A 9,880-nucleotide genomic window follows, 5' to 3' on the forward strand; every position below is an offset into this window, starting at 1 on the left:
GGGGGGCCACACTGCCCCCCCGCAGAGCTGCAGACACACACAGATGAGTCCGTGGAGCCGAGTTCAGCCCGTTCTGTGGTCACTCGCTGCACGTCTTCTCTCTTCTTCAGTGGTTTCCTGAACGCGTCTGCTCTGTAATGATGTCATTATGTTTATGAGTCCTATAAAAGATTTACTGATTCATGTGAAAACTCGTCCAGCGGTGATCACGCCTTCGTCGCCACGTGGCCCAAACGCTCTCTCTCTTTTTTCTGTTTGGCAGACGAGGGATTGACTTCCTGTCAGTCAGGATGAAGACGCTTCTGATGATGATGAGGAGGAGGGAGTGTACGACTTCATTTAGGCCAGAATCCGTATGGAGGGTGTTGATTGAGTCAGGCTCTCTCTCCTGGGGTGTGGATTTATAGTGTGTGTGTCTGGATGGGGAGGGCCGGCTGCTGTGTTTTGGCCGGAGCTCCTTTAAAGCACCGCGGCCATGAAATGCATTTTATTGTTGCCTAATCCTCACACTGCAGCAGAGCCCCATTCACACTGGATGGTGCGTGTGTGTGTGTGTGTGTGTGCGTGTGTGCGTGCGTGCTCACACTCCCCGGGGGCGTGACTAATTGGACAAATTTGCACAGCAGGGGTGGAGGCACAGGCACGGCAGGAGATTTGATTTATGGGCTCAGGAGCGAATTGTGCTCATACAGGCAGCGAGGTGGCACACGAGAGTTTAAATAAATATTCAACACTTCATCTGCATTTGTGTTCTACAATATAAATATATTTCTGCATCAATAATATTCTGCTCAGCCCCCCAGGATAGACCTTCACATTTGTATGAAGGACATGTGTCCGCTGCTTCCAAATATTTATTTTATCTGATTACAGTCGATATATAACCAACATTTAAAAGGTTTCATTTAAATTCTCACATTAAATTCCATCACAGGTCATTTAATATGAACTTCGATCTTGTGATAAACGCAGAATGTTTGTCGTCCTGTTTGTGCAGCTGCACACAACACTGGAATCAGGTTGTGCGTTGCCAGGTTGTGGGAACAGATGGGTTGTGCGTGTGGATTGTCGAGCTTGTGTTAATCTGACGAATTGGACAATGTCAGACAAAAAACCTGAAGATGTGTGTGAAAGGTCTCTGAATCGGTGACGGAGAGAATCAAACCTCAGACCTTAATAACTGAACTCAACACTGAATTTATTACTCATAAATAAAGGAAAATAAAATGTTTAGCAGAATCAGAGAGCTGATAATAATCTGAACTGACAGTCAAATACGTGACCTTTGACCTTTTGTGCCATTCTAAAAGAACAAATCCGTATTTGATCACAAACAAACAAACAACAATGTGTCAACACAACAACACACAACATGAACAGGAAAATGTCAGCTTTTCAAAATTAAAATAATTGCAAACTCTGATCCTGATCCAGCAGGAGGGACCGGGACGTTGGTCCAGGCTGGACGAGAAGGAGTGATAGGCTCAGTGAGACCTGGACTGACCGGGACCAGTCCGGGGTCCGACTGGGACCAGGACTGGACCGGTGGTCTTTTGTGTTCTGGTGTGATCCGCCCTGCTGGCTGGTTTTTCTCTGCTCTCTCATTTTGCTGCTTTGATGCTTCTGCTGACACTTCGGTCGGAGTTTCCAACGCCACAGCCATGTTGTTTAAGGACAACGCTGGCAGGCATGCGTGCGTGGATCTGCGTGTGTGTCTGTGTGTGTCTGTAATGGTTTGTGCGCCGTAGCAGGTCAGGATGGTGAACCAAACAACACAGGGGCCACACCAGCATCTGGGCCCCAGCCTGGAGTCCTGGTGTCAGGGCGGTAAACACACACTCACACACTCACACATGTACACAAGAGAAAATCAGTGTCACATTTAGCTTGGCTCCCCCCCAGTGCCCCCCCCCCCCCCCCCCCACCGCCCCCCCAGCCCTCCCCTGTCATTTACTGTATTAGCTGTGGTCTCCGTGCTGAAATGGCCTATTATGTGGGCTGCGTGTGTGTGTGTGTACGTGTACACGTGAGAATGCGCGCACACGTCTGTTTGCATGTATGAATGTGACTGATTATACTCTATATGTGTGTTAGTGTGTGTCTGCGAGGGTGAGTCACAATTGTGTGCAGCTCCGTTGTGTGTATGTTTGACTTTGTGTGTCTGTGTGTGTGTGATGCTGTTGTTGTTTGTCTCCCCACACCACCACAGCTCTGGAACGGCACTGGCCCCACACCCTTTGATGTGTGTGTGTGTGTGTGTGTGTGCGTGTGTGTGTGTGTGAGTACATGAGTGTATCTTGATGTTGCGGCCACAGTGGATGACAGGACGTCCTGCTCTTTCTCAGCAGGATCCTTCCTGCAGCTGCCTACACACACACACACACACACAGACAGACACACACGGTCCATCTGCTCATGGTTACCTCACCCTACTGGCCTTTTTCTTCTTCTCTTGTCTCCCTCTGTCCGGCACTCTCTGACAGGAAGTGACATCACTCCTCATCATTCCCTCCGATCTTCACAGTGAAAGTGTCATTTAATCGAACACGTGCTGTAAAACTGAATTTCCCTCAATGTCAGAAACCTTTCCACTAATTTTCAGTATATTAAGTCTGATTCCTTCGTATTAAAGCGTCACGGTGCCGTGACCTCACAGATCGAACCGCCATCAGAAAAAACCCTCAGAAACTCTGAGCCCGCTGCGGGACGCACAAAAACACCCGCTCACACTAATGAGCAGATTGAAACCCAGATGAAATGAAATTTGTCTCCATCGGCAGCTCAGGGAGGAAAACACATGTGCCTCTATTTTTTATTTTTCCTTCATTCGTCTGACACAACAACAGTTCCATGTGTTTCCCAGACAAGTTCCAACAAACACTGTGAGATGGATCCTGATCATATTCCTCTTTTCTGGCTTCACACAAAAACAAAACTTCTCATCTAAAGATACGTGAGTGCACAATGTTGTTAGAATTATTATATTTTAGTTCAAAATAAAAAAATGCAATCCAACATCTTTTCAGTTTCATTGATAAAGTCCGGGGATGGTTTACTGTTTATGAGCTATAAAATAAATAAAACCGTGAATCTAACATCAAACATCTGGAATATTATGATCCATTTATCAAATCTAAATAATAATGATATATGAAATAAATATATTTTATGTCGTTTTTTGGTAATTGTAAAATGTAGTCTAAACTAGACAATAACGTCAGCCACAGTTTGTAATAAATCATATCTATATGAATATAATTAACAGGAAGTCTGTGTGTCCTCAGCTGATCACCGGCAGAGTTTACAGATTCGGCTTCACTTTAATTTCCTTTCTTTCTGTCTCTTATGTCCGTCTGATGGACTCAGGGTGTCCACATCACTGTCCCATCTGATTCAGGCTCATCAGGACACTATAAAGGCCTTTCAAAGTTTAAAATATATCCAGACACAGATCAAATATTCTCACACTGCTGAAGGTTAATTTTGCTGACATTAATATCATTTTGCTAATGTTGTTATTATTGATAATATTGATATTATTTGTAAGTGAGAAAAACTCCAGGATCAATAAATCTTAAATTCCTTAACCTGTTTAAACCCACCTAATCCTGTTTCTGTCATTTATTCCACATGTTGGTTTGTCTCAGAGCGATGCTGATTAACAGTGAAGGGAAATATTGATCAGTTAAACTAAACGACAACAAGATCAGGTATTTAATGAGGAGCACGTGAAATGGTTAAAAAAATGTAACACACACTGAGTTTTCAGTGTTTGAAGGAGAGTTAATGTTAGACTCCTGATGTTTGCCAGTACAGTTTCACAGCTACTGCCTCTCACTGTGATGTTGCGGCTGATAGCATTGCTGTGTGTGTTGCTGCGTATTTGTTGTGTGTGAGATTGTGTGTGTACTCCATGTGTTTCAGTCTCAGGAGAGGCACAGCTCGTTGGTTTCTCAATGGAGGCTGTCTCTCCTGCGTTGTGTATTTGTGTGCACTTCTCTGCTGTGTGTGTGTGTATGCATGCATCAGTTACGGGTGTGTGTGTGCGTGTGTGTGTGTATGTGTATACACTGTGCAAACAACCTGTTGGTGGGTTACATTATTTCTTGGCTTTCAAGTATGTGCAGTTTCTTATCAGCTCAATCTATCTAGTTTCCTCTTCCAGATCACTACACATGCACATGAAAAAACATGCGTGTGTGTGTGTGTTTGTGTGTTTGTGTGTGTGCTGCCCCTCCAGGATTTATTGTTGTTCACCACTGTGGCCCAAAGTAAATGCATGACGTCCCAGCCGTGTTTTTTCTGCTGCTATTGTCTGAGGATCATCTGGAAGTGTTTTGGACACTGATGGCTCCTCAGTACGACGCTGAATCATTCCGACTCCACAAAACAATATTTCCATTGTTTATTTGTTTTTTCTCTTTCTCTGTGTTTTCCTGTCATCTGCACAGACGGGAAAACTGAAGACAAATCTGAAGATTAGTTTTCACAAAGAAACAGCTCAGTCTTCTTTTTTTCTTGTTTATTTAATTTTTTTAAGAATTTTCTTTTTACTAATGAATATTAAAATGATAAAAGGCAGATTCAAAATATCAAAGTCCATTAAAATTAAATCTACTTTAAAACTGCTTAAAAAAATCCTCTTTTTGTTTTTCACTTCCTTTCCAGAATTGAATTCATCACAACAAACAGCTGATTTTAAGAAGACGTGACACAAAAATGAGAACAAAATAATTTTTATACATGAAAAAATAAAGAGTGTGTGTGTCTGTTGTTGTGTGTGTTGTTGTAGGTAGTTTTTTACTGTATGAATCAGGTCATTTTATTCTTCTTTAAGTGTGTGTGTGTGTGTGTGTTTGTGTTGGCTGTGGCTGGTGGAGATCGATGGTCTGTAAAGTGGATTTCTTATTGGCCTGTTTGCTTTGGCAGCTCTTGAAAGAAGTCCACTGATTACACTCCCAGATGTGTCACACACACACACACACAAAGACACACACACACACACACCACTGTTCACTGCCTGCTTTCATGTCTGTGTGTATGTTGAGGAGGGGGAACATACTTATAATCCTTTAACCTTTTGTGCTTTGGCAGGTTACATCTTCACAAGGTCTGTCTCTCACACACACACACACACACACACACACACACACACACACACACACACACACACACACAGAGACAGGCAGATAGAAGTTGACAATATGGGAGCAATAAACATTGTGACAAGTGTCTTCGGCTCCTGCAGACAAAAACTGTTGTTTCTGAATCTTCATGAATTGTTCAGAATGTTTAGAAAAGCTTCACTGCACAGAAACTCATCCCCATTTTTATATGAATAAAATAATAATTCTGCGTCTCTCAGTAAAATAACAAATCCTTCACTATCCCATTTTAAACCCCCATCAAGAATTTTCTTCTTTTTGTGTTTTTCATTTTTAAAAATGTCTCCACATCTTCAGACTCAGCTGAACTGAAGTTTCTGTCTTTATCTGATCAGGAGTTCTGCTCATTAATGATGAAAAATCAGCTCTAATCTGATTATATAATAAATTATATAATAATAATATCTTTATTCCGTCAGCACAATAAACTCAGAAACAAACAGGCCTGATCCAACACAAAAACAACTTTTATCAAAATGTCAACCTGTATAGAAAATGTATGAATATAATTTATTTCCAGCTGAATATATCGATATATTTTCTCATCTTTCGTGGAAACATGTTTGTGTTTCCTCTTGTTTGTATTTTTCATGAAATTGTCATTATATCATTTTTATTTGATTAAAGCCTTTGTGCGTGTGTGAGGTGACAGAGTGGCTGTGACAGCATTTATCTGGCTAATGTGGTTAGCATGGAGTCTCTGCCCCCCCCCCCCCCCCGCATCATGTCAATATCAATGTCCAGCTGGACTGAGGAGAAGACGGACTGATAGACGGGGACTAAAAATGCTCTGCAGTGTGTGTTTAGGAAAGTGAGGGTGTGTATTTAGTGACTTCTAAGGCCGTTCAGTGAGTGTGTGTGTGTGTGTGTGTGTGTGTGTGGCCCAATAAAAACTGAGCTCCTGACGTTTTTACTGCAGGTAAGTGGAGGGTGAATTTATGGTGCTTGTTTAGAGGCCTAAGGAGGCTCAGTTGGCCACGAGCTGGACACACACACACACACACACACATACACACTCACTCTTATTCACACACTCTTGTTTTGTTTTTTTGTGTGTGTGTGCTTCTTGTTAAGCTCCGGCCGGATTCATGTTCATGCAGTCTGACATGTTCTCACACAGCTGAAGCCACAGTCCTACCAACGGACTCCTGCTTCAGCCGGTCAGGAATGACTCACACACCGCACAACAGACAACTGTAAACTACACAGTGACACTTTGCAGCAAAATGTTATGAATGAAAACGAAGGACGCCGCCGTTTGAACGCACTGTGGGGTCCGACAGCCCGAACACAGAAACAAGGAGGACATGAGAGCAGAGGAGACCGTTCCCAGGTGGCTGCTTGGCCTCCAATACGATTTTCCCCAATCTTGATGAGGGAATGAAATGGGCCGCCCCGCTCTCCCGCCCCCATCCACCACGATTAATTCTCTGTAAGATGCTTGCTTTTAGACTCCAGAGAGGGACACGATAATGGAGGATTTATTGGTTTAGAATGAAGAGGCCGGTGGAGTCGCTCTCCATCTCCATCCACCTCCTGCCGTCATGCAGCTCGTGCTCCGTTTGGTTCTGCAGGATGCAGAATGAGACAGAGTCCACCTTCTCCGCCGTCCCCAGGAAGCCGAAGAACACGACCGGCTGCAGCTGCAGGTCCCTCAGTTGGCCTCCCTGTGGTGTGATAAGGCCAGCTTAGGGACACATTAGTGGAGCTGGGGCGTTAAGATCAGATGGGATTGTAGAGGATTTACAGGAACACGGGGCTGTGGCTTTGATGCTGGGAATCCTCTTCATTTGCCCCCCTGAGAGGAACCAAAGCACACAACAATATTCATCAGCAGAGCGCCGGCTGCAGCACAACACCTCAGTCCAGGATGAACCGCCGTCTGAGTCAGGAAGTCAGGATCAGAGTCAGAATCAGGTCCATTTCCACAACAATAAACAAAGTCAGTCGTCCGTTGTGGGGAGGGGGGGCATTCAGGGTTAGCTGTTCTTGTGGTCAGAGGTTTTGGACCACAGCTTCCTGCCACAGTGGAGTGTGTATCCACAGTGGGAGGGGCCTCAGGGTCCTCGAGGTGTCCAGGTCCAGGAGTGATGTGGGCCAAGGCCTTCGACAGCAGCAGGTGGAGGAGGTGTAGAGCTTCTGTCTTCAGCTGCTGCAGGAGGTCTGTCCCCTGCTGGACTTTCCAGATCCAGGTCCATGAGGTCTAGGGGGGCGTGGCTCCTCTTATAAAGATGGGCACCAACAAATCAAACCAATCAAAGACATTTAAGAGCACAAAGGAACAAGTGTGTCGTTCACTTTGATTGACGGTAACATTCAGCAGCTTCTCTACGTTTGGAAGAACCTGATCCAGTTCCAGAGACTTCCTGGATTTTCATCGCAGGGTCATGTCGTGCCATTCTGTCGGCCATCTTGGAGGAGTAAGAGGAGGATCTCACCTTCTCTGTAATCCTGATTGGGTGTTCCAGTCTGTCAGTCACTCAGTAGCCCCGCCCCCTAACCCCTCCCCTCCTTCCTGCTCTGTTTCCCTCTAAGTGGAGCATCATGTTGTATTTCAGACTGAGACCATAAACTCATCAGGAAAACATTTACTGAGGAGGAGGGGCATTTTCCCATAGACTTCAATACAGTCTGACTTCTGTTCCAATCAGCCGGTCCCTGAGGGTCAGCAGATTTAAGTGTCTTCAGCTTTACTTCACATATGATGAATAAATCACTCTGACATGCATTTCTCCGGACGGCAGCCCGAACACATCTGCCCTCCCTGGCTTTTACTGGGGGTGGTTTTTTGGGGGGGGCAGCTCTGTATACGAGTAGGCCTGTTTGGTAAATAACACTAAAGTATTTATTTGTGCTGTGTCGCAACTCCAGTAAACAGTGGACAGCAGCAGTTTAGATTTGGATTGAACCACTTCCCAGAAAGAATCCGATGTGAAGGAGCGTGGGGGGGTCCAGATTGATGCGAGGTGGGAGACGGACAGCGAGGAAGGAAGTGAGCGAACTCTGTGATTGATAAAGGCCTGTGACCCTTTCACACACAGTCTGCAACACTCAGATGACGAGTCGTATACACACTCCCTCTGCTCAGGAACCCTGTAATTGAATATCGTGCAGAAAGCAAACATTCTCCTGTAAACATATCATCTGTCACCTCTATAGCTTAATCCATATCTTTTATGCCAAATGGAGAAACACACACACACACACAGACACACACACACACACAGACACACACACTCCCAGCAGCCTGTCAAACAAACAAATGAGGCTGGAGTCCCTGTGAAAGTCATCACCATGACCATCCCAGCTTCATCATCACGTTAGCCTGCTCCATTACACGGCAATACGATCCGGCCTGAAATCAATTAGCTGGCCATGCTAGCACCATAAAGCGTACACTCCCCAATCTTTGTTTTGGTTCGATGGAAAACAATGTCTTGCGCCCAGAAGGGAGTTTTAGTTGTGTGGGTGCCACGTCCCTGACCAGAAAGATGAAAGATGCTTTGTGCTGGTTCTGTGATGACTCTGAAGGCAGGAAAATTATGATGCTGGCTTCGGCTGTTTGTTTATCTGAGTTATAGCTTTAGAAATGGATGAAACTTTTCAAATAACAGTTTTACAAATGGATCAAATTCATCCTGCTCATATTTTATCACTGACAGACAGCTACTGAGCTTTAAAGGTCCATCCGGTCCAAAAGTAGACCTAGATCAGGTCCAGGTTCTGTATTAATCCAGTGAAACTCTCACAGTCTGGATTCAGAAACTGAACCTGAAAAACCAGCCGTCAGGACGTCCTGAACTTTGTGATGTCACTGTCCTTAAGCCCCGCCCACCCAGACCCTCCATCCAACCTATTTGATCCGATTTGGTCACTCTGAGTGTTCCACTGGATCACTCAGGTCGCAGAGGACCAAGACCGGAGAAGTTAAAATATGGACCTTTAATATGAAATATCAGGTCCTGTATTGCCATGTCAGCTCAAAACAAGCTAATCAACCCAGTTTCCACCAGACCTCCCAATCTGAGAGAGTGACTACAAGCATTTCAAGGTCAAAAATGACAGTTCACACCCTGCAAAGAAAAACGGATCCCAAAAGTGCTCACCAATTATCATTATGTGGAATTAGCTCAGGCTTGATTTCAGGTTACATTTGTCCTCTAAAGCGTGACGATGTGAATTAGAAGGTGAAACTCTGAGTGCAGTTAGCAGGCAGCTCGTCAGGGAGCTGAACCTTCTGGAGGACTTTGATCTAACTGGGTGACAGCACAGAAGAGGCTGCTTCCCGATTGAGATCTGTTTGTTGAGATGGAATCACTTTGATGTCCTGCAGCTTCGGCTCGCTGAACATCCTGATTTCATGATGCAGTAAATCTGCTGAAAATGAAAATATCCTCAGTAGTTTCCATTCGGTCCAGACGCAGCAGCTCTTTACAAACAGAGCTGTGACTTTCAAACGGAGGTCACGAGCGTCTCAGAGGTCGGGAGGGGCAGTTTTCAGTCTGTTTCTGATGTGATGGAGCTGCCCACCAAACAGACCACACTCATCAACAGCCAACATGTGCCACGTCGGTCGTCGGTGCAGGCGGCGCACGGCTGCTCATTTGTCAGCAAACACACCCTTTCAGGGATCTGCTCAGTGTTAAATATATGAGCTCCCTCTAATCACTGACTCCTCCGGCTCCTTATTAATGCCCGCTGCAAACCAAGAGCAG

This window comes from Echeneis naucrates, chromosome 13 (genome assembly GCF_900963305.1).
Source record: "Echeneis naucrates chromosome 13, fEcheNa1.1, whole genome shotgun sequence".
Taxonomy (NCBI): Eukaryota; Metazoa; Chordata; class Actinopteri; order Carangiformes; family Echeneidae; genus Echeneis; species Echeneis naucrates.